The following is a 27,088-nucleotide window of genomic DNA, read 5'->3' on the forward strand; positions in this document are numbered from 1 at the left end:
CACTGAAAAAGAAAAGGTACAAGAAAATGAGAAAATAAAGCTTAAATGAACAAAACTTAACAGCACTTAGGCTAAAACTCAAGAATGAAGGATGGGCAATACTGGAAGAAGATTCTTTGCTGGATCATAAAATGTTACATTTTAGAAATGCCTTTTCCTTCTACCTCATTGTAACATGCCCAGTAAAGAATACTAATGCCAAAACCAACAATAACATCAAAAAATTTGCACACAAAAGGTATTTTGGTCTCTAGGAACAATGTATAAATAGTGCACAGGATGTACAAAACTAGCAATGATGAAAACTTTAAAGAGTATTATAGAAAATGTATGGAAGTTCTGGTTGAATGTAGGGGCTTAGGTGGTATCCCAAAAGCTAGCAAGTTTCTCTCTTTTTGTGTGTGCCTATCAACGGGTCAATGCTTCTGTTTTCCAGTGTGTGGTCCTAACTTAGGAAGTATGAAAGAATGTTTGCCAAAGTATTGCAAACAGCCAAACAAAAACTTACATAAGTAGTGCTGACAATAAAAGCAAGAGTTGCTGGTCCCTTATAAATACAAATCATACACCATCATAGGCACAGAAACATAGCAAAATACAGTTTAATGTCAGCAAATAAAAGTACAGAGAAATAGAATAATATCATAAATCTCTTATGCCACAGTTGGCCAAAAACTAAAAGAAAAAGCAAATATTAGTACAATAACACAAGGAAAACATTTATTAGCTCCCACAAAAAATCCATGGCACTGTTTCAGATGACAGAAGAACAAACAACACGTATAATAGAGACTGACAAAATATCATCTATAGATATTAAATACTGTGTGCAGGAACTCAAAAAACCTCACACAGCTAATCAACACATCATTCCTATACGTAATTAATCCAGATTACTTAAAGACAGCACTGTTAAAGCCAGTACATCAAAAGGGAAATGAATATGAACCAGAAAATTATAGACTTATAGCTCTTCTACCAATTATATAAAAAACATTTGAACAATCTTATTCACAGAGACTCATTGCATTTGTGATGAAATATGAATTAATCAAAAGAACCAATTTGACTTCCAGAAAGACAAATGCAGCAGATTCGCAGTCACAAATCTCATAGAGAATGTCATTTTAGGAGTATTTATGATTGTAAAAAAGGCATTTGTATAAATCACAACACTTTAGTAGAAATATTAAGAGTATATAGTTTAAGAGGGAATGTAGGAAAATGGATCCGATTGTACCAAACAAATAGGAGACGGTATAAAGAAATCACAAAAATTACAGGAGAGAAAATAAGGTCTGAAGCAAGCACTCTACATGTTTCTAGGCCACAGGGATCAGTTCTTAAGCCATCGATTTTATACACGAATGAAAAACCTCAATAATTATGGCAAAATAGTTACTTATTCAGATGACACAACTGGTGTTCCTGGATAAAGACACAGAAAATCTAGAAATAAAAGCCAGCTTAGAAGTAAATAATGCTGATCAAAGATTTACTGAATTAAATTTGCATGCCCACATTACTAAAACACTTTGTCTAAATGTCAAACTAAAAAAACTTCAGAGTGAAGATATCAATATTTGCATTGACGAATGGATAGCAAAGAACTCCAAATACTCTAAATTCCTGGGAATAATAATCAATGAAAATGTAAATTTTGATAAACACTTTGAATATATGAGTGTCAAAATAGTTCAAACCTATATGTAGTGCTCAAGCTCAACTACCTAAAAGACACAAATATTATGGAATCAGACAATGGAAAATCCAGGATGGAATGTAACAATGTTATGAAAAGGAAAGTTGCTACTCACCATGTAGCAGAGATGCTGAGTTGCAGTTAGGCACAACAAAAAGACTGTTAGAAATAAGCTTTCAGCCAGCAAGGAGTTTGTCAAAAATAGATGATAGACACACACTCACACAAACGCAACTCACACATACATGTCTGCAGTCTGTGGCAACTGAAACCACATACTGAGTGTGGCTTCAGTTGCCACATACTGCAGTCATGTGTGTGAGTTGCATTTGCATAAATATTATGGAATGATATGCTATGCACTAATCTATTTGACATTAAGTTAGGGCATAGTTTAATTGGGAGGTACCTCCAAAACAAACATTAATAGACTATTGAAATTACAAAAAAGGGCACTATGAATGACAGCCAATCTTAAATCTTAAATGGAGAGAATTGTGTAGGGCAAAATTTAAAGCCCTTCAGATCTTAATACTACCCAGCAGATATCTATACAAATTCCTGTGTTGCACAAAATTCAGGTATGTTTCTGGTACTCAAGATAACAAGACACAACACAACCACGACACAAAGGAATCAAACCTCTTCCATGAATCCATGAAATACAAAACAAATCTCATCATATCCCTTGAAAAACTGCCTTCAAACTTTAAAGAGATAAACAATAAAAATGTTTCAAAAAAATCTCTCAAAACTTATTTGATTGAAAATTATCATTACAGTATTGATGATTTTATGTACAGTGCAGTTTAATTGTAAGACAAATTGCAGAGCAGTTACTGTGTCAAAAATAAATGTTACTTACATGTACAAGTACAAATAGCATAAATGATGAAGCACTAATTGTAAATTACTATGAATTGGGCCTAGAATATTAAATATAAAAAAGCATAATGTGCTAAATGCTTAGTAAACAATGTATACTTACCAGTGCATATAATACAATTTTACCCCAACCATACAATGTATTTTGTCTAAGAATACAATATATAAATTTAAAAGATTACGATTCAAGTGAGTGGAAATAAATTTGAGACATACCTTCTATTTCATGAATGGCAGTTACAGGCACGTTAATGTTTCTTTATGGTGTCAAAAAGTTTGCACAAATCAGTGAGAAATTGGTATACCAGCTTTCATCTGGTTGCTTTTGGGAAGTGATAAGCATATGGAATTTGTAAGTTTAAAATCTAGTCAGTCGGTACTGAATGCTTCCTTTCACTTTCTTCTTGTGTGTGTGTGTCTTTCTGTTGTTTATTATTGATCTTTTATGGTTGCTGCTCATCTGTCAAAAATATGCACATCAAAGATTTAGAAATAATTCAAACGCCAAGATTGCTTAAATACTGTTTACTGGATAACCGGTTTCAATACACTAAAGGTGCCATCATTGGATCTGAATGTAGATTAACATTAATAAACCATTTGGATAAAACGATACACGAGGCAGACCAGCTGATTGTCACAAAAAATAAAAAACAACTGCTCTCATGGTCATTCCTTTCCGTAAGATATGTAAAACTGAAGTCACAAGATTAAACTATTTGGTATTGATTAACTATCAATCTCCGGATAGATGTATCTGTGAAATGTGTTTTGTAGGAACAGGCATCTTGTAATAAGCCTCTTTGGTCTGTACGCTTATATTAGGGTACAATGTACATCAATTGCAATTAATTTTTAAACTGTACTTAATCAGTATAATACTTTATAAAATAACATTGTAAGAGAAAAGGTATCAAAGATTATTTGAAAACTCATTTTCTTTGTAATGAGGAATTTCATTATAGTTAATGGGTTGCAACTAAAAAATATTTTTGTTGTTGTGCAAGATAGAAATTCATTTATTTTTGAAATCATTACCCTTGTCACAATTGTTCATTGATGAATTAACAATAACTTGACTAGAGGTCATGACTATACACTTACCGTCTCAGTTGATGTACTGACAAAAAGGACTGTTGTAAGATTTTTTCATCAAAAAATACTGTAGCCATTGTTACAAAAGTGTGCTCTGCTGGAGTTTTTTATTTTCAGCCAAAACTATACCAGTGGAACATCGCCTCAAGAGAAGAGGTAAGCAGAGATTTTTGTTTTATATATATATATATATATATATATATATATATATATATATATATATATATATATATATATGACAAATGTCTGCTTGTGTTTGTGTATATGCGGATGGATATGTGTGTGTGCGCGCGAGTGTATACCTGTCCTTTTTTCCCCCTAAGGTAAGTCTTTCCGCTCCCGGGACTGGAACGACTCCTTACCCTCTCCCTTAAAACCTACATCCTTTCGTCTTTCCCTCTCCTTCCCTCTTTCCTGATGAGGCAACAGTTTGTTGCGAAAGCTTGAATTTTGTGTGTATGTTTGTGTTTGTTTGTGTGTCTATCGACCTGCCAGCGCTTTTGTTTGGTAAGTCTCATCATCTTTCTTTTTATATATATATATATATATATATATATATATATATATAGTTAAAATAGAAGGAAACATTCCATGAAGGAAAAATATACCTAAAAACAAAGATGATGTGACTTACCAAATGAAAGTGCTGGCAGGTCGACAGACACACAAACGAACACAAACATACACACAAAATTCAAGCTTTCGCAACAAACTGTTGCCTCATCAGGAAAGAGGGAAGGCGAGGGAAAGACGAAAGGATGTGGGTTTTAAGGGAGAGGTTAAGGAGTCATTCCAGTCCTGGGAGCGGAAAGACTTACCTTATGGGGAAAAAAGGACGGGTATACACTCGCACACGCACACATATCCATCCACACATATACAGACACAAGCAGACATATTTAAAGACAAAGAGTCTTGTCTGCTTGTGTCTGTATATGTGTGGATGGATATGTGTGTGTGTGCGCGAGTGTATACCCGTCCTTTTTTCCCCATAAGGTAAGTCTTTCCGCTCCCGGGACTGGAATGACTCCTTACCCTCTCCCTTAAAACCCACATCCTTTCGTCTTTCCCTCTCCTTCCCTCTTTCCTGATGAGGCAACAGTTTGTTGCGAAAGCTTATATATATATATATATATATATATATATATATATATATATATATATATATATATATATATATATAGAGGGAAACATTCCACGTGGGAAAAATATATTTAAAAAGAAAGATGATGAGACTTACCAAACAAAAGCGCTGGCAGGTCGATAGACACACAAACAAACACAAACATACACACAAAAATCTGCTTTCGCAACCAACGGTTGCCTCATCAGGAAAGAGGGAAGGAGAAGGAAAGACAAAAGGATTTGGGTTTTAAGGGAGAGGGTAAGGAGTCATTCCAATCCCGGGAGCGGAAAGACTTACCTTAGGGGGAAAAAAGGACAGGTATACACTCGCACACACACACATATCCATCCGCATATACACAGACACAAGCAGACATTTGTAAAGGCAAAGAGTTTGGGCAGAGATGTCAGTCGGGACGGAAGTACAGAGGCAAAGATGATGTTGAAAGACAGGTGAGGTATGAGCGGCGGCAGATTGAAATTAGAAATTAGCGGAGATTGAGGCCTGGCGGATAGCGAGAAGAGAGGATATGCTGAAGGGCAAGTTCCCATCTCCGGAGTTCTGACAGATTGGTGTTAGTGGGAAGTATCCAGATGACCCGGACGGTGTAACACTGTGCCAAGATGTGCTGGCCGTGCACCAAGGCATGTTTAGCCACAGGGTGATCCTCATTACCAACAAACACTGTCTGCCTGTGTCCATTCATGCGAATGGACAGTTTGTTGCTGGTCATTCCCACATAGAACGCTTCACAGTGTAGGCAGGTCAGTTGGTAAATAACGTGGGTGCTTTCACACGTGGCTCTGCCTTTGATCGTGTACACCTTCCAGGTTACAGGACTGGAATAGGTGGTGGTGGGAGGGTGCATGGGACAGGTTTTACACCGGGGGCGGTTACAGGGGTAGGAGCCAGAGGGTAGGGAAGGTGGTTTGGGGATTTCATAGGGATGAACTAAGAGGTTACGAAGGTTAGGTGGACGGCGGAAAGACACTCTTGGTGGAGTGGGGAGGATTTCATGAAGGATGGATCTCATTTCAGGGCAGGATTTGAGGAAGTCGTATCCCTGCTGGAGAGTCACATTCAGAATCTGATCCAGTCCCGGAAAGTATCCTGTCACAAGTGGGGCACTTTTGGGGTTCTTCTGTGGAAGGTTCCGGGTTTGAGGAGATGAGGAAGTGGCTCTGGTTATTTGCTTCTGTACCAGGTCGGGAGGGTAGTTACGGGATGCAAAAGCTGTTTTCAGGTTGTTGGTGTAATGGTTCAAGGATTCCGGACTGGAGCAGATTCGTTTGCCACGAAGACCTAGGCTGTAGGGAAGGGATCGTTTGATGTGGAATGGGTGGCAGCTGTCATAATGGAGGTACTGTTGCTTGTTGGTGGGTTTGATGTGGACGGACGTGTGAAGCTGGCCATTGGACAGGTGGAGGTCAACGTCAAGGAAAGTGGCATGGGATTTAGAGTAGGACCAGGTGAATCTGATGTAACCAAAGGAGTTGAGGTTGGAGAGGAAATTCTGGAGTTCTTCTTCACTGTGAGTCCAGATCATGAAGATGTCATCAATAAATCTGTACCAAACTTTGGGTTGGCAGGCCTGGGTAACCAAGAAGGCTTCCTCTAAGCGACCCATGAATAGGTTGGCGTACGAGGGGGCCATCCTGGTACCCATGGCTGTTCCCTTTAATTGTTGGTATGTCTGGCCTTCAAAAGTGAAGAAGTTGTGGGTCAGGATGAAGCTGGCTAAGGTAATGAGGAAAGAGGTTTTAGGTAGGGCGGCAGGTGATCGGCGTGAAAGGAAGTGCTCCATCGCAGCGAGGCCCTGGACATGCGGAATATTTGTGTATAAGGAAGTGGCATCAATGGTTACAAGGATGGTTTCCGGGGGTAACAGACTGGGTAGGGATTCCAGGCGTTCAAGAAAGTGGTTGGTGTCTTTGATGAAGGATGGGAGACTGCATGTAATGGGTTGAAGGTGTTGATCTACGTAGGCAGAGATGCGTTCTGTGGGGGCTTGGTAACCAGCTACAATGGGACGGCCGGGATGATTGGGTTTGTGAATTTTGGGAAGAAGGTAGAAGGTAGGGGTGCGGGGTGTTGGTGGGGTCAGGAGGTTGATGGAGTCAGGTGAAAGGTTTTGTAGGGGGCCTAAGGTTCTGAGGATTCCTTGAAGCTCTGACTGGACATCAGGAATGGGATTACCATGGCAAACTTTGTAAGTAGTGTTGTCTGAAAGCTGACGCAGTCCCTCAGCCACATACTCCCGACGATCAAGTACCACAGTCGTGGAACCCTTGTCCGCCGGAAGAATGACGATGGATTGGTCAGCCTTCAGATCACGCATAGCTTGGGCTTCAGCAGTGGTGATGTTGGGAGTAGGATTAAGGTTTTTTAAGAAGGATTGAGAGGCAAGGCTGGAAGTCAGAAATTCCTGGAAGGTTAGGAGAGGGTGATTTTGAGGAAGAGGAGGTGGGTCCCGCTGTGACGGAGGACGGAACTGTTCCAGGCATGGTTCAATTTGGATAGTATCTTGGGGAGTTGGATCATTAGGAGTAGGATTAGAATCCCAATCCGAAACCTCTGTCCTATCCAAAGGCCTCACCTTCAGCCCCACTCCCAGATTTAACCAAACAGCCCTTGTCAAAGATTTACTGTCGTACACCCGTACTCTCTGCTGGAAATATCACTTTGCCATGAAGAAAAATGATTCTAATTCTACTCCTAATGATCCAACTCCCCAAGATACTATCCAAATTGAACCATGCCTGGAACAGTTCCGTCCTCCATCACAGCGGGACCCACCTCCTCTTCCTCAAAATCACCCTCTCCTAACCTTCCAGGAATTTCTGACTTCCAGCCTTGCCTCTCAATCCTTCTTAAAAAACCTTAATCCTACTCCCAACATCACCACTGCTGAAGCCCAGGCTATCCGTGATCTGAAGGCTGACCAATCCATCGTCATTCTTCCGGCGGACAAGGGTTCCACGACTGTGGTACTTGATCGTCGGGAGTATGTGGCTGAGGGACTGCGTCAGCTTTCAGACAACACTACTTACAAAGTTTGCCATGGTAATCCCATTCCTGATGTCCAGGCAGAGCTTCAAGGAATCCTCAGAACCTTAGGCCCCCTACAAAACCTTTCACCTGACTCCATCAACCTCCTGACCCCACCAACACCCCGCACCCCTACCTTCTACCTTCTTCCCAAAATTCACAAACCCAATCATCCCGGCCGTCCCATTGTAGCTGGTTACCAAGCCCCCACAGAACGCATCTCTGCCTACGTAGATCAACACCTTCAACCCATTACATGCAGTCTCCCATCCTTCATCAAAGACACCAACCACTTTCTTGAACGCCTGGAATCCCTACCCAGTCTGTTACCCCCGGAAACCATCCTTGTAACCATTGATGCCACTTCCTTATACACAAATATTCCGCATGTCCAGGGCCTCGCTGCGATGGAGCACTTCCTTTCACGCCGATCACCAGCCGCCCTACCTAAAAACTCTTTCCTCATTACCTTAGCCAGCTTCATCCTGACCCACAACTTCTTCACTTTTGAAGGCCAGACATACCAACAATTAAAGGGAACAGCCATGGGTACCAGGATGGCCCCCTCGTACGCCAACCTATTCATGGGTCACTTAGAGGAAGCCTTCTTGGTTACCCAGGCCTGCCAACCCAAAGTTTGGTACAGATTTATTGATGACATCTTCATGATCTGGACTCACAGTGAAGAAGAACTCCAGAATTTCCTCTCCAACCTCAACTCCTTTGGTTACATCAGATTCACCTGGTCCTACTCTAAATCCCATGCCACTTTCCTTGACGTTGACCTCCACCTGTCCAATGGCCAGCTTCACACGTCCGTCCACATCAAACCCACCAACAAGCAACAGTACCTCCATTATGACAGCTGCCACCCATTCCACATCAAACGGTCCCTTCCCTACAGCCTAGGTCTTCATGGCAAACGAATCTGCTCCAGTCCGGAATCCTTGAACCATTACACCAACAACCTGAAAACAGCTTTTGCATCCCGTAACTACCCTCCCGACCTGGTACAGAAGCAAATAACCAGAGCCACTTCCTCATCTCCTCAAACCCGGAACCTTCCACAGAAGAACCCCAAAAGTGCCCCACTTGTGACAGGATACTTTCCGGGACTGGATCAGATTCTGAATGTGACTCTCCAGCAGGGATACGACTTCCTCAAATCCTGCCCTGAAATGAGATCCATCCTTCATGAAATCCTCCCCACTCCACCAAGAGTGTCTTTCCGCCGTCCACCTAACCTTCGTAACCTCTTAGTTCATCCCTATGAAATCCCCAAACCACCTTCCCTACCCTCTGGCTCCTACCCCTGTAACCGCCCCCAGTGTAAAACCTGTCCCATGCACCCTCCCACCACCACCTATTCCAGTCCTGTAACCCGGAAGGTGTACACGATCAAAGGCAGAGCCACGTGTGAAAGCACCCACGTGATTTACCAACTGACCTGCCTACACTGTGAAGCGTTCTATGTGGGAATGACCAGCAACAAACTGTCCATTCGCATGAATGGACATAGGCAGACAGTGTTTGTTGGTAATGAGGATCACCCTGTGGCTAAACATGCCTTGGTGCACGGCCAGCACATCTTGGCACAGTGTTACACCGTCCGGGTCATCTGGATACTTCCCACTAACACCAATCTGTCAGAACTCCGGAGATGGGAACTTGCCCTTCAGCATATCCTCTCTTCTCGCTATCCGCCAGGCCTCAATCTCCGCTAATTTCTAATTTCAATCTGCCGCCGCTCATACCTCACCTGTCTTTCAACATCATCTTTGCCTCTGTACTTCCGTCCCGACTGACATCTCTGCCCAAACTCTTTGCCTTTACAAATGTCTGCTTGTGTCTGTGTATATGCGGATGGATATGTGTGTGTGTGCGAGTGTATACCTGTCCTTTTTTCCCCCTAAGGTAAGTCTTTCCGCTCCCGGGATTGGAATGACTCCTTACCCTCTCCCTTAAAACCCAAATCCTTTTGTCTTTCCTTCTCCTTCCCTCTTTCCTGATGAGGCAACCGTTAGAATTTTGTGTGTATGTTTGTGTTTGTTTGTGTGTCTATCGACCTGCCAGCACTTTTGTTTGGTAAGTCTCATCATCTTTCTTTTTATTTATATATATATATATATATATATATATATATATATATATATATATATATATATATATATATATAATTTTTTTTCTCACCCTTAACCATCATGATCTATCATGGTCTGTCCAAGACAGTGAAATGTATTGGAATGCACTACCCACATTATAAGATTTATTTGCAACCAATCGCTGCTTCGTTATTTTGAGGCAATAACAAATATCTTCACCACAACACATTGGCACATTAATAAGTCAATTGCCATGGCACTGATTATCAGTTCACATACTTCTCTTAATTGTGTTACACAATTTGATGCCTGAGCTTGGAATTCTTTTGATTCATTATTCCAGGTACATCTGCCCGCTGATGAGTGGGAAAAGCAACGCAAACCCTCTAGAAGTAGCCAATACTTTTAACAGATATTATATTACTGTAGCAGACGAATTAATAAGTCAAAATAAAACAAATGCAGCAAGTAAATTGTTAAACCCCCACATACAAATCATACTATGGTTTTCATACCTACAACAGATGCAGAAGTGTCAAACCTAATAAAACAACTTAAAATTAAACATTCATCTGGCTTGGATGGTGTCACATCACATCTCATAAAAGAATGCAGAGAATGTATATTAAAACCATTGAAACACATGCTGAATGCTGCGATAGAAGAAGGTATATTTCCAGATTCACTGAAAGTAAGTAAAGTGAAGCCAATATTTAAGAAAGGGAACAGGGATGAATTAGGAAATTACAGGCCAATATCATTGATCTCAACATTTGCTAAAATCTATGAAATGATAATAAAGAATAGAATTGTAAGTTTTATAACAAAGTACAGTATACTGCATTCATCACAACATGGTTTCATAGAAGGGAAGTCAACAAAAACAGCATCAACAGATATAATTGAGCACATTCTTAATTTACTTGACAGGCAACAAAAGACTTGTGGGATTTTTATGGACCTATCTAAGGCATTTGATTGTGTGAACCACTCAAAATTAATGATGAAATTATATCAGTATGGAATTAGAGGAAAATGCTATGACATACTTAAATCATACATTACAAATAGGAAACCATGTACAGAAATCAGACATACTAGTGGGGGAAATATAACAAACTACAGATCAGAATTACAAACAGTTAAACACGGTGTGCCGCAAGGGTCTGTACTTGGGCCAATACTATTTATACTCTACGTAAATGACTTCCCTAGCTATATAAATCAGAAACTTATAATGTATGCTGATGACACAACAATCATTTGCACAGCTGACACAAAGGAGGAGCTTGAGAAGGAGCACTCCTGACTATCGAAAATGCAAATAAATATTTAACACAAAACAACCTGTTTATGAATCAGTCTAAAACAATGAATGTAGTATTTCAGACCAAGCATAGTGAAAATTATAACATAAATGTTAATATAAATGGAAAGACTATTAAAGAAGTAACCAGCACAAATTTTCTAGGAACTATAATAGACAAACATTTGGCATGGGGGGAGCACATCGATGCACTGTGTAAAAAGATAAACAAACAGATCTTCATCATGCATAAAACAGCTAAGACTGTGGATGATAAAGTCCTCAGATCAATGTATTATGGACTTGTCTTCCCACATTTGTCTTATTCAGTTCATATATGGGGAAGTGCACAAGCTGGCTACCTAAAAAGAATATTCACAATTCAGAAAAGGGCAGTGAGATGCATTGCAAAAATACCACCAAGACAGACCTGTAGGCAAGCTTTTGTATACTATAATATTATGACAGTATATTCACTGTACATATACCAAAGCATAATGGCGATAAGGTCAAGTGATAAACACCTCCTAAATAAAGATGTACACAAACACGGTACAAGAGGAAATGAAAATTACTACATGATAAACAGAAATCTAAAACTGTCTATGACTGCCCCAGAAGCAGCAGGCAAAAGGTTTTTTAATAAACTCCCCAAAATCATTAAAAAAGAAACAGACCTAAAATGTTTTAAAAATCATTTGAAACTATATCTCACAGAGAAATGTATATACAGTTTGAGTGAATACTAAGATGGTGTTTAATACGTTATATCATTACTGAAATGTATCTTTTAAAATTATCATGTATGTTGTTTGGATTTGTGTGTACATATAATGTGAAACATGTAATACCTTTGTATGATTATGGACTATTTCTGTTTAATCATCTGTTTCATTTATATATAATGAAATCAAGTTTGATGTTAATAGCCTATTGTATGACACACCCGATACTCTCAGCTGGATTTTCAGCTGGAGTCCATGGGCAAAGAATAAATAAATAAATAAATAAAAATGTAACGATGATCAAACAATCTTACAAATTCTTAAGTCCATACCAGTGCTTTTAGTCGTTTCACAACTGGAATTTGTGCCATTAACACCCCTCATCCACTGAATGCACTTAATTAGCAGCAGTCCCTTCCAGTAGTAGTGTATTGTTTATCAACAGGACATAAAATATGAAGACAGTTGTGAACAAAACTGTTATAAAATTACTATCATTAAAATAAAAATGTTATGAGAAGGATAAACTACTACTCACAATATATTGGATATGTTGAGTCACAGAGAGGCACAACAAGAAGACTATGAAATACATAAGCTTTTGGCCAGATGGCCTTCTTCTGAAATGGACAAAACACACACATATTCACACAAATGCAGCTCACACGCACACTTGAGCACAGTCTCTGGCAGCTGGGGCTGCCCAATGATAGTGGTCGTGTGTGTTGGTGCTGCATTTGCATGAATGTGTGTTTGTATATTGTCTCTTTCAGAAGAAGGCCTTCAGGCTGAAAGCTTATGTGTTTAGTAGTCTTTGTGATGAACCTGTGTGTGACTCAACATCTCTGCTATATGGTGAGTATTGTTTTACCCCTTTTCATAATATTTTCATTATCACATCTTGGATTTTCCATGGTTTAAAATAAAAATGTGTGACACGTAAATTCAGTCATTTTAGAGATTTGGCTAGCCAATTCCTGTACAGGGAAGTGGACTTGATTAAATGAAGCTCACTGGGCATCTGATAGTAATGGCAGAACTGAGGACCCTCCAATGTGTGGCACCTGTGGTGTACAGGTCACTGTGCACCACATTTTATTGGACTGCCTTTTATTTTTTGACCATTGGGCCATGGCTGATTTGCCAACAGATCTGCAGTCTACTTTAGATAACATTCAAATGAATGTGGCTAAGTTTTGTGAATTGTCCAAGGTTCTTTCCAAGATTTTAGGGAGATGGTTTTAATGTGTTAATGTATTTTTCATAAGTGGTCAGCCAGTGACGTTTTCCTGTGCCTGCCTTTTAGCTCCTTTGTTGTTTTACTTGTGTTTTAGTCTTCTGTATAGCATTTTTTATTCTTTCCCATTGTCTTGGTGTGTATGATCACATTTTAGTAATTTTATACACTTTTAATGCATGTGAGGGTGCTGACAACCTCACCATTGAATGCCCAGAAGAACCAAACACACACACAGTTTTTAATGCAAGAAAGCAACTACTCCAGGTGTCATAGAGTGTTGGTTGCTGTTTTAGTTAAGAGTTTAGCATGCAAAAAATGTATATGAAGAGGTAATATGTGGGGATCACTGCTTTACTCTCAGTCATGCAATTAGACAGTTACTGTCCGCAGGCTTTGAACACTGGTCCTGAAGGATGTGCACTTCCCAGTGTTATGAGCACATCACTTGACCATACCCTTGGGAAAACTATGCTCTTGAGTCCCCCTGCCAAAAGTGACTCATGTTCTGTTCAACCTGCAGGGCATTGTGTCTTTTTAGCACACAAAAAATGAAACAAATGGCACCAAATTAATGTACCGTGCATGTTGTCAGGTACTTGCAGTGAGCTCAACTCACATGGTGTGCAGCTTGCAGATCAGCTAAGGAATTCATTTTGCTTAACGCTTGGTCTGCCACATATTTTGCAGATGTGAGAAAATGACATGAACAGCACCAAATTAGTTTCCAATACATGCTGGTGGTAAGCTCGACCCACGCAGTCCGTGACTTGCTGAATCGGACTAAGTAATCTGCCGTCTGCATGATATAGTGGCTCCGCTCACATTGCTTTTCTCTTCCTTGTGCCAGTGCACATTGTCAAAACTATGTGTATTGGTACTGGTTACCTTGAGCCAGCTGCGAACCACCATTCTGCAGTTCACACCATTCTGTGGTATAGCTGCCACATAGATCATTTTCCAGTAGAAGTACATGGAACTAAATATCAGCAAAAATGTTTATGTTTTTCAGAAGTGACTTTAAATTAATGTTTGGTGCCATGGTTGGATGTGTGGTCATATTGTGACAAACATTTTTTACAATCGTTAGTGCAGATTCTACTAAAGAAGTTAAAGGGCTGAAGAGCATCCAAAACACTTGCTGCTGATACCAAATAAAGCGAAACAATGGGTAATATAAAGGACCAGAATAAGAATATCCATGGATTTGTTACCCAAAAATGATAGTTTTAGCTAACAAGAGAGACTGGACCAGAATGCCAACAGGATGACACCTCAACAAACTGGGGCCAACTTAGAGATGCCTTGGTAGCAACAACTCAGGAGACAATCATCAGTAGAGCTAAGGGGAGTAAGCACCCTTAGTGGTCCAGCAAATGTGTTGATGCTATAGAGGCCAGACGATTAGCATGGTTCAATGGAATCAGCACAAGAATGAAGCCAACCTACAAGCCATTATTACACAAGAGAGGCAAAGAGGAAGTACAACAAACAACTGATTCAGTAGGAGGAGAACTTTAAAAGAAACAACTCTAGAGACCTATAAAAGGTCCTCAAGCAACAGGCAACCCATTTAATGCCTCCTATTTTTCATCTCCAGTGATAGATGGATGACATTGCCTTAATGATAGCAAATGCACTAAAACTATTAACTGACTACTTCCAGAAACTTCTAAATACCAATGAACTTCTCCAACAACTCCCTTTTAGAGAACCTCCTAATCACAGTACTGAGCAAGTCCCTCCTCCCACATTCAAGGAAGTCAAACTAGTCATAAATCTCTTCAGAAACAACAAAGTTTCTTCTGGGGAAGGGGATAGTGGCATAAAACGAAACATAACAAGATGCCAGACAATGATTTACAGGAATATCAACCAGGTTTCAGAGCATCGAGATCCTGTACTGAGCGAATACAACACCTCAAGACAGACTTCCAGTAGAACAAGGAATGAGCCAGGCTGACTTGCAAAAGGTATATGCCACCATGAACAGAACCACTCTCTTTGGAATACTAAGAGAATGAGAGTCAACAAAAACAACTCAGTAGTTTGATGCAGGCCACACTGTACAACATCAAATCTAAAGTAAAGATTAGCGGACAACTCTCAGTGTTCTGGTCAATGAAGACGTGAAGCAATGAGACACTACATCATGTATATATTTTAACTGTGTCTTGCAAAAAATTCATCAGGGACTGGATCAGACGTCTACCAATGAATATCAGATTAAGGATGGGGACCAAAGTACATAAAACCTAGGATTCCATGCCTGGCCTGTGCTGATGATCTGGCTTTACTAGTGACATCCAAGAGGCTTCCATGCAGTTTTAGGCACTGCATTTAAAAGCACAGAAAACAGTTCAGTTGATGAACATCAGAAAGACCATATTCATTACCAATACTAAAGAATGATGAGACTCAGTGCTGCCAAGCATATCAAGAGAGCCAAAACCTTAAAGTACCTTGGAGAATGGGTCTCAGATGATCTCTAAAGTACCTTGGAGAATGGGTCTCCGATGATCTTAGTGAAACTACAGTTCTTCAAACAAAGGAAAATCATTCATTCTGAAGTACATTCTTATACATTTCAATCCATTCATTGATGGTGAGGATCAGAAAATCTGGTCTGACTGTTGCACTTGGCAGAACAACAAATGGCAGATGATTTACCTTTCGCAAAATGTAATCATCTGTAAATACACTGACGAAAAAAAAAAAAAAAAAAAAAAAAAGTCACAGCACCAAGGAGAAGTTGTGCAACATAAACAAAAGTTGATAGGCATGTTTCTACATCTAACAGATGTCTATTCAGATTTCACACCAGTCAATTAATAGTGGCATTAGGAATGCTACTGTGATGATGCGAATCAGTTTTGCTTTAAAATACAAGCTGGAATGGTTGTGAGTGTTAGTTGCCTTTGAGAACAGACATGGTGAGTTGATGTTAGTCAAGAATGCCTTTAGGGCAACAAAGGGTGTTCACAAGAATGTACAGTTGCAAGAAGACTGGATTTAGGACAGTGATGTGGAACTACCAAGAGGGAAGACCATAGTATTTAGCGTATGGCTCTGGTGCATCATACTGCATCTACGGCAGCAAACTGAGCTGGCACCACAGTCACACAACAAAGCGTTGCCAATTTCTTACTTCAAGGACAGCTCTGAGCCAGATGCACTGCAGCATGCATTCCACCGACCCCAAACCATCATCATGTGCATCTTCAGTGGTGTCCAGCAAGGGCTCACTGGGGGGCAGAGTGTAGGTCTGTTGTGTTTTCTGACAAAAGTTGGTCCTGCCTCAGTACCAGTGATGGCCGTTTGTAGGTTAGAAAGAGGCTAGTTGAGGTCTGCAGTCAACGTCTCTGCATTCTAGACACACTGGACCTACATTTAGAGTTATCGTTTTGTGTGCGATTTTGTATGATAATAGGAGCACTGTCGTGGCTAACCGATGCACCCTGACTACAAAATTGTACAAGATTCTGGTAATTTGACCTGTCATGCTGCCAAGTGAACAGCATTTCAGGAGAGGTTTTCCAACAGGATAACACTCATTCACATACCATTGTAATAACCCAATGTGCTCTACAGAGTGTCAACATGTTGCCTTGGCTTTCTCGATCATCAGCTCTGTCTCCAATCGAGCACATACGGGATATCATCAGATAACAATTCCAGTGTCATCCACAAACAGCATTAATCATCCTTGTATTGAGTGACCAAGTGCAATAGCATGGAACTCAATCCCACAAACTGACATCTGGCTCCTGTATAACACAGTGGACATATGTTTGCATGCTTGCATTCAACAGTCAGGCAATTATACCGTTATCAGCGTACTAGCATTTCACATTTACAATGGCTTGTTTCATACTTACATTAACTTGTGATCTTGCAATGTTAATCTCTTATTTATGTTATTTAGACAAATGTATTCTTGAACTTGCATTACTCTAAATTAATTATTTTTTGGTGTTGCAATTTTCTTCCCATCAGTGTATTTCACTGCTGTAGTCCAACTCTAAAAAGATCAATCACTGAAGTTAGACAGACAAACACTATCTATCTAACTAACTCTGTAAGGAAGATTACTGTGAAAAAAGTCTCGAGCAGAAGAAGAAATAATGATACTTCAATTGACCAAAAAAAGGAGAAAGTACATACTGCTCAGGGAAAGATAGGAATACAGCAATATAGGTCACTTAAGAATGAAATATATAGGAAGTGTAGGAAAGCCAAGGCAAAATGGCTGTACAAGAATTTAAGGAAATCAAAAATGAAATGGTCATTGGAAGAACTGGTTCATTGTGTAGGAAAATCAAAACAAACTTCTATGAAGTTGAAAAGCAAGGTTGTCAACATTAAGAGTGCAATAGGAATTCCACTATTAAATACAGAGCAGAGAGTAAACAGATAGAAAGACTACACTGATGATCATTTCAGGGCAGAGGAACTATCTACGAAGTAATAGAAGAAATGGGAGGTGATATGGAAGATATAAGGAATCCAGTATTAGAGTCAGAGTTTAATAGAGCTTTGGGTGATGGTGATCATGTAAGGCATAATAAATAGATAAATGCCAATCCTTCAAAATTTCTTAAATATTTGGGGAAAGTGACAATCAAGTGAGTACTCAAGTTGCTGTCTAGACTTTAGGAGTCTGAAGACTGTCGGGAAAATGTCATCCGCAGGATCCTGAAGACAGTGAGAGCTGACAAGGGAACCTCCCTATCGCACCCTGCTCGGATTTAGTTATAAGTTGGCACAGTGGATAGGCCTTGAAAAACTGAACACAGATCAGTTGAGAAAACAGGAAGAAGTTGTGTGGAACTATGAAAAAAAATAAGCAAACTATACAAACTGAGTAGTCCATGCGCAAGATATGCAACATGAAGGATAGTATGAACTCAGGAGCGCGGTGGTCCCATGATTAGCATGAGCAGGTGCAGAACGGGAGGTCCTAGGTTCAAGTCTTCCCTCGAGTGAAAAGTTTAATTTTTTATTTTCAGACAATTATCAAAGTTCAGGTACTCTCACATAATCAACTTTTCTCTCCAAAATTCCAGGACATGTTTAGATTTGCTTGGACATACACAGGATTTGACTGTCTACACACGGAAAAATTTGAAAACGTTAAAAACATATGTTTTGACAGAGCACAGGGAAAACTGTATGACTGTGAAACTGTTGCATTCATTTGTTGCAGTTTATGTGACAAACTCTTATGTTTTCATCACTGTTTTGGGAGTGATTATCACATCCACAAGAAAACCTAAATCTGGCAAGGTAGAAGAATCTTTTTACCCATTCGCCAAGTGTACAAGTTAGGTGGGTCGACAACATATTCCTGTCATGTGATGCACATGCTGTCACCAGTGTTGTATAGAATATATCAGATGTGTTTTCCTGTGGAGTAATTGGTTGACCTATGACTTTGCGATCAAATATTTTCGGTTCCCATTGGAGAGGCACTCCTTTCGTCTACTAATCACACGGTTTTGCGGTGCGGTCGCAAAACACAGACACTAAACTTATAACAGTGAACAGAGACATCAATTAACGAACGGACAGGTCATAACTTTGCGAAAATAAAGAAAGTAAACTTTTCAATCGAGGGAAGACTTGAACCAAGGACCTTTTGTTCTGCACCTGCTCGCGCTAACCATGGGACCACCGGGCTCCTGAGCTCACACTATTCTTGATGTTGCCTATCTTGCACATGGACTACTCAGTTTGTATATTTTGCTTATTTTTTTCATAGTTCCACAAAACTTCTTCCTGTTTTCTCGATTGATCAGTTTTTCAAGGCCTATCCACTGTGCCAACTTATAACTAAATCTGAGGGGGGTGTGATGGGGAGGTTCCCTTGTGAGTATTGTGAGAACTATTGCACAATCAGTTTAACAGCCCACACATCCACATTGCCAACAAGAATAATATACAGAAGAAAGGAAACAAAAATGGGGACCTGTTAGATGATGACCAGTCTGGCATTAGGAAAGATACAGGCACCAGAGAATCTGACATTTTAATTAATAATGGAAGCAACATTCTGGGCGGAGCTGTCGGGGATGGTGATCATGTGAGTGTGAGGAGTGCCTGCTTGTGTGAATGAATGTGTCTGTATTTCCTTTTCTGACACAAAGACTTTGGCTGAAAGCTAACACGTAAATGTCTTTTCATTGTGCCTGTCTGCAACTTAATGTGTCATGTTTACAGTAAGTAGAAATCTATCTTTTCCTTATACTGTTGAAGAACAGGAGTAAGCTATACGAAAAAACAGGTAATATTCAATACATAGCCAAGAGGGAAAGGTAAGAATGGAAGACCAAGAATGAAAAGCTCGAGACTAAAAAGATTGTAAGACTGGGATGCAGTCTTTTGCCCCTATTGTTCAGTCTGCACATCAGAGAGGCAACAACTGAAATAAAAGATAGGTTCAAGAGTTGGATTAAAATTCATAGTGAAAGTACATCAATGATAAGATTTGTTGATGATATTGCTATCGTCAGTGGAAGTGAGGAAGAATTACAGGATGAACAGTCTAATAAGTAAAGAATATGGATTGAGAGTAAAAGATAATGAGAAATAGTAGAAATGAGATTAGTGATAAACTTAACATCAAAATTAATGATCAGGAAGTAGAAATAGTTATGAAATTTTGAAACATTCCTCTTGTCCATGCCTTAGAGGTTCTGTAGCATTGCACAAAGTCACACTTGTGGCCATTGGCAGAATCCACTTACTTTTGGTGATGTGTGCAACGTGAGACAAATTATGTGACATAGTGCTCCATAGATTTTATTGAAAATGTTTACTGGTGGACCTGGGATAGCTCTCTTCATTGTTGCACTCGTAAAACCAGTCTAAAAAAAAGAGTCACCAGCCTTGCTTTGAGCCACAAGACAGGGTTAAACTTCTCACAACTCTGAAGTCAATAACTGAAAATGGTTTGTGGCTGTCCAACTTCTTTCATAAAGATTCTTAGATCTAACCACTGACGACTGGAATGGAATATATTCACCAATAACAGATCACACACCCCTACAAGTGGTTCCTAAAAATTCCTTTTGATAATCTCCACACAAAACACCTCCCCAAACTTTCTACGGAAAAATGGAATTTATTGACATGAATTAACCTAAGAAAGCCTCTCACTTTTATGCAACACCATATCCAGCTTGCTAACGGATCCATACCTTACTCTGATATTTCTCTTGTTATCAAACATATCCTCACTCACTAATCTACAAACTTATGTTAAAAAAAACAAGAAAGCCCTGGGCAGAATACTACTCCTACACACAGGAACAAAGTTCAAATTCTGAAAGTCTTCCATACTGCACTCAGTAACTTGGTTAATCACATAGACCTCCTACTTTCGACTTCAGAAATAAAAAACAAAATCACTCTCTCTGCTCAAGGAGGCACTTGACTTATCCACCCTACAAGTGCTGCTGGCCGACTCCTCGATTATGGGAACTCCAGCCTGCTCCACAAAATCATTAAACCTGTAGGCCTTTCAGCCAGTGGAGTCAAGAGCAGAGTGTAGGCACTGTTATTGACCACTTCCTACTTCTGTTTACAGTAATTCTGTGAGGTGCCGCCTTTTCATAGGATTTTAAAAACTTTTTCTGCAGCTGGTGTTAGCAACACTGGCCACCATGGGGAAATTATTCTTCCTGCAAGCCAGGCATGTTGGTTCCAGCTGCAACCTGTTTAGAGGATTGGGGGAGGCCATCAACTCCAGGCAGAAGAAAAACCCACTTGAAACTTCCTGGCAGATTAAAATTGTGTGCCAGACCAGGACTCAAACACTAGACTTTTGCCTTTCATTGGCAAGTGGTCTACCAGCTGAGCCACTCAAGCACTTGCCCATGAAAAGCAAAGGTCCCATGTTCGAGTCGTGGCGTAGCAGACACTTGTAATTTGCCAGAAAGTTTCATATTGTTGCACACTCTGCTGCAGAGTGCAAAATTCATTTTGAAAACCCTCTTGCCCATGTAATCAGATATTGACCCATGTGACTGCAAAACCGAATATAACTGGGCATATATGGGCCCACTATTAAACAATATGTAACAATTCTAGTACCGTGGAAGCAAACTAACACAAAATCAACAAAGCAAAGAAGAAACAAAAAGTAGACTATCACAAAAAATGGTAGTTTCTGAAAAAAAGAAGGTTATAAGTACTTAACATAAGTCTTAATTTGAGGAATAAACTTCTGAGAATGTACATCTGGAAACAGCATTGTGTGGAATTATGCATTGTGGGAAAACTGGAAAAGAAGAGAATCAATGCATTTGACATGTGGTGCTATAGAAGACTGCTGAAAATTAGGTGGACAGATAAGATAAGGAGCCAAGAGGTACTTCTCAGACTCTGTAAAGAAAGGATCATATGAAAAACATCAGAAAATAACTTCCTTGGTATCAGAATGTAGAAACCGTAAGTGAAGACATTCAACAAACAATTGAGGATGTAGGTTGCAATTGCTGCCTAGATATGAAGAGTTGGGGTGGAAGACAGAAAAAGGGGGGGGGCAGAAATTCCTCAATTCAGGGCATAGTTTCCTAACATGTGATAGGGATTTTGTCCATATAGAGAGTGACAAAAGAGCGTTAGTTCATGTATATGAACAAGGCATCTGGATTCCAGTCATTGTGACTGACAAGGACAGTCTGTAAGATGCAACCAGAGATTTTCAGGGAACATAGTGCACTAGAGCAAGTGTTGCATAGAGGATCATTCAAATTAACTTGAGTATTTCTGGCTGTTAATTTCAACTGACAGTCCTACATCACTAAGAGGGAAGAAAGTCGTCCTGCAACCATGGGTTTCTCACAGTACTGGAAAGAAGCTGAAAACTGAGATATACTGGGAAGAGAGATCTTCCACCAGCTAACATTTCAGTTTTCTCAGCCTTGTATGATAAACATTTTTCAAACAGAACTGGCAAGAACAAAGGCTAACTACACATGTGTCAATATATCCCAGCTGAAAAACAGAATTTCTGTCAGCAACTACCAAGTAAATACTGGATTTGCATGTCTGTTTGTCAAAACCCATTGACTAAGGACTGAAAATGTAATGATGAATGTACACATTTAGTGTAATTGCAACAGGAATAGTATTAAATTTTCCAGTACCTTCTGGCACTGCTCGTGTAAATTTATACTGCAGTAAACATTATGGGTTTTGACATGTGTTGTACTTCTTTTCAGTATTCTATTTATTTTTCCAATGAGTCACACAGAAAAACCAGTGTGTTTCATAATAAAATGTTGTAACAGTGTGGTTAAAGCATTGTGCATTCAGAAAAATTAAAATATGGCCATTTTTCAAAGATAACATAAGCAAACATGTTTTCTGCTGCTACAAAAATATGCAGAATGGTATTTTACCTCACATACAGTGCCTGCATAAAGAAAGCCAATATAGGTACACATAAAAATAGTTGGTTTTTCGTGGAAAATTTGCTTTTTGTTAGTTACAATGTTCAGGTGAATGATCGAAATGATAAAGCAGTAGTCAATGGCCCTGCCCCCAACTTCAAGTGTTTTGAGGTAAGGAATCCTTGGTCGCCACTGCCTCATTGTAGAACAACTCTTCTAATTTGGTACCTCAGTTATCTCTACTGAGGTTATCTGCATGCTAGAGTAAATGTGTATGTCACAGAATGTGTGTTGTGATTGTAAAGAAAATGCTTCCACGTCATTCTCAGGTTGAATTCTGATATAGTAAGTTGCTATAATATGTCCAGGAATGGATAACAAATATTTGCAAAACTGTTGCAGTAATTGTCCTTACAGGAGTTGTTCAAAGCATCATCTATCATAATCATGACAGATTGTACTATGATACATTATGTACTATCTTCGTCATGTGCTGTCTAGGAGACAAGTAGGCCACTCTTGTATGATGGCTCACATACTAAAAACACTGCAGGAAGCAAAAGCTTAGAAAAAACTAAACAGTGTACAACTGCAGTCTGAGGTTGAAGAATCAAGGTTACATGTTTTTTGCAAATATGTTTATAATTCCTTATTATAATACTAAAGATGAACTCACGAAGGGGCAGCAGAAGAAAATACCTATAAAAGTTTAGGAAATGTGCAAGCTTTCAGAGGCAGTAGCTCATTCTGCCGCCAGATGGGTTTCAGGGGAGGGAAGAGGGATGAAGGAAAAGGATTCACAATGTTTGAAAAAAGGGGAGAATTACAGAAAAGTCGCCATGAACCCTGATCAAAATCATACAAGAGTTAACAGGAGTGAAAAATTAAGTGCATTATATGTGGTAAGGAAAAGGGGGGGGGGGGGGGGCAGGAAAAATTGACAGGTCAGAAAATAAAAAATATAGAAAACTACACATATCAAAAAAAAAGTTTTGTATTACTCCAGTTCCCAGAACTCCTGAAGATTAGCATTGACTGTGGATATTTTGTCACAGACAATCCCTTTGACTGTTCAGAGATGTCACTAAACCCACCCAAAGATGTAAAACAACCATGCTTGAGCAGCACCTACTAGATGGAGGGAATCCGACAGCCGATCAGTTCCAGTCATTCCGCTAGGAAGAAGGTACATGGCTCATGTTGTCTGTAGTTCAACCATGTCTAGATGGTCAATACCATGGTTTGATCGCGTCCACATTCGTACTTTGTGCCAGGAAGGGCTCTCAAAAAGGGAAGAGTCCAGGCGCCTTGGAGTGAACCAAAGTGATGTTTTTCGTATATGGAGGAGATATAGAGAGACAGGAACTGTTGATGACATGCCTTGCTCAGGCCGCCCAAGGGCTACTACTGCAGAGGATGACCACTACCTATGGATTATGGCTTGGAGGAACCCTGACAGCAATGCCACCATGTTGAATAATGCTTTTCGTGCAGCCACAGGATGTTGTGTTATGCCTAAAACTGTGCGCAATAGGCTGCATGGTGCGCAACTTCACACCTGACGTCCATGGCGAGGTCCATCTTTACTACCACAACACCATGCAGTGCGGTACAGATGAGCCCAGCAACATGCCAAATGGACTGCTCAGAATTGGCATCATGTTCTCTTCACTGATGAATGTCGCATATGCCTCCAACCAGACAATCGTCGGAGATGTGTCTGGAGGCAACTCAGTCAGGTTGAACGCCTTAGACACACTTTCCAGCGAGTGCAGCAAAGTGGATGTTCCCTGCTGTTTTGGGGTGGCATTATGTGGGGCCAACTTACGCTGCTGGTGCTCATGGAAGGCGCCATAATGGCTGTACAATACGTGAATGCCATCCTCCGACAGATAGTGCAACCATATCGGCAGCATATTGACGAGTCATTCATCTTCATGGACAACAATTTGCACCCCCCTTGTGCACATCTTGTGAATGACTTCCTTCAGGATAATGACATCACTCGACTAGAGTGGACACCATGTTCTCCAGAGATGAACCCTATGGAACATGCCTGCGGTAGATTGAAAAGGGTTGTTTATGGATGACATGACCCACCAACCACTCTGAGGGATCTACACCCAATTGCCATTGAGGAATGGGACAACCTGGACCAACAGTGCCTTGATGAACTTGTGGATAGTATGCCACAACGATTACAGGCATGCATCAATGCAAGAGGACGTGCTACTGGGTATTAGAAGTACCAATGTGAACAGCAATCTGGACCACCACCTCTGTAGGTCTCGCTGTATGGTGGTACAACATGCAATGTGTGGTTTTTGTGAGCATTAAAAAGGGCAGAAATGATGTTTATGTTGATCTCTATTCCAATTTTCTGTACAGGTGCTTGAACTCTCAGAACCGAGGTGATGCAAAACTTTTTTTGATGTGTGTAAAAGGGAGTGAAGAAATAGCTCGGGTTCCCGGGTTCGATTCCCGGCGGGGTCAGGGATTTTCTCTGCCTCGTGATGGCTGGGTGTTGTGTGCTGTCCTTAGGTTAGTTAGGTTTAAGTAGTTCTAAGTTCTAGGGGACTTATGACCACAGCAGTTGAGTCCCATAGTGCTCAGAGCCATTTGAACCATTTTTTGGAGTGAAGAAATAAATAGTTACAGAGAAGAAATGTTGCAGTTACAGAAATTAATGTAAATTAAGGCCAGGTGGGTGGTGAGAACCAAGGACATGTTATAATACAGTTCTCAACTGCAGAGTTCTAAGAAACTGATGTCAGGGGGAAGAGTCCAGATGGCATGTGTGGTGAAACCGGCACTGAGGTAACAACTATCAAGTTGTAGAACATGTGCTGCAACAGGGTATTATGTATTAACAGTATACACCATCTGCCAATGCCAATTCATCCTAACTGATAACTTGGTGGTAGTCATACCAATGTAGGGCCGAACAGTGTGTACATAAAAATTGGTGTATGCATGTGTCTTTTCACAGGTGACTCCCCCTTTGCTAGCATATTTTGCCAGTTACAGTGCTGGTATATGTGGTGGTAGGAGGGTGCATAGGGAAAGTCGTACAGAAGGGACGGTCACTGTGATGTCATCAGTCATACGACCACACCGCTGCCTGCAAGATCTATCCACTGGATGCGATTCTCTCGATAAATGGAATAGAAGAATGGCTGTGTTAGCTCACTGTGAGGTGCCGCTAGGCCACTTCACGTGCAGCAAGAGAGTAGTGCAGTTGTGCCAGTCTACAGTTTTTAGCTGCACTCAATGGTCAGCCAGTGCCGATGTTTGTCATCGTCTGCAGCTCAGTTATTGCTGCCATCAAGTCTTTGTAGCTCCATTCCAAGTTAGTCTTCAAATTCACCAGATTCAACTTTCAAGATTACGAGAGATTAATTCATCACTGCAAGATTTGTGACTTGTAAATTATGTCATTCTACAGACGCTTAGTCTAGTCGCGTCTTCCATAATTGTCAACCAGCTGATCATGGACTGAAGCAAAGTTAAATAATAAATACTTTCTTATTTTGTACTCCTGCTACTTAATTGTGTTTTCCGGTTGTAGCTACCAAGCAGTCTTGGCTTAGTAGAACTCACATTTCCACGTCCTTGACTACCTCATATTTGCCACCTCATGTTGATGGACTTGATTATGGTGGAAGATCAAGAGCCATCAGTCACTAGGGTAAGGGCCATAGGGCAGGGATATATGCGCAGGAGCATTGGGTCTGACTAGGACACTGTGCAGATTGAGGTGACAATGAAATGCTATTCTAGGTGAGGTGGGCAAAATAGCAGACAAAAGGACCTCATTTCATGGCATGTTTGTAAGAATTCATTGCCTTGTTGAAGTAACTGATTAATGCATTCAAGGCCAGAATAGTACTGAGCAAAAAGGTGTTCTGCCAAGTTGTTTTTTTGGAGGGTTGAGCAATAACAGGGTTGGATGTAGGGCCTGTGTCGGTGGGGTAATTATGTCAAGTGAAGGCTGAGGTGAGAATGGTGGTGTATTGCTGTAAAGTGTCTATATACGAACGAATACATTACTGTATGAATGAGCATGGCATGAGTTCATGAGAGTAGATTTAATGTGAATGGAAGTGTGTAGCTGACCCCCATCAAGAAAAGTGCCAATGTGTATGGGATTGAACTGTGAGAAATTTAATTGAGAGAATATATTTAGAGATGGCAAAAATTTTAACTGGTCAGCCTCACCATGAGTCCATAAGGCATCAACATATCTACACCAAACCAGGGGCTGAAGGGTTATGGATCCCAGGAAAGTCCTCTCCAAGTGACCCATGAAAAAGTTGCCATTGGAAGGAGGAGGAGATTAGTGTTTAACATCCTGTTGACAGGCACAGGAAGGAGGCATCCTGGTACCTATGGCCATACCCCTGATCTTTTTGTATGCGTGTTGTCAAAGATAAAGTAGTTGTTCATTGGTGTAAAGTTGATTAA

This window comes from Schistocerca cancellata, chromosome 7 (assembly GCF_023864275.1).
Source record: "Schistocerca cancellata isolate TAMUIC-IGC-003103 chromosome 7, iqSchCanc2.1, whole genome shotgun sequence".
Classification (NCBI taxonomy): Eukaryota; Metazoa; Arthropoda; class Insecta; order Orthoptera; family Acrididae; genus Schistocerca; species Schistocerca cancellata.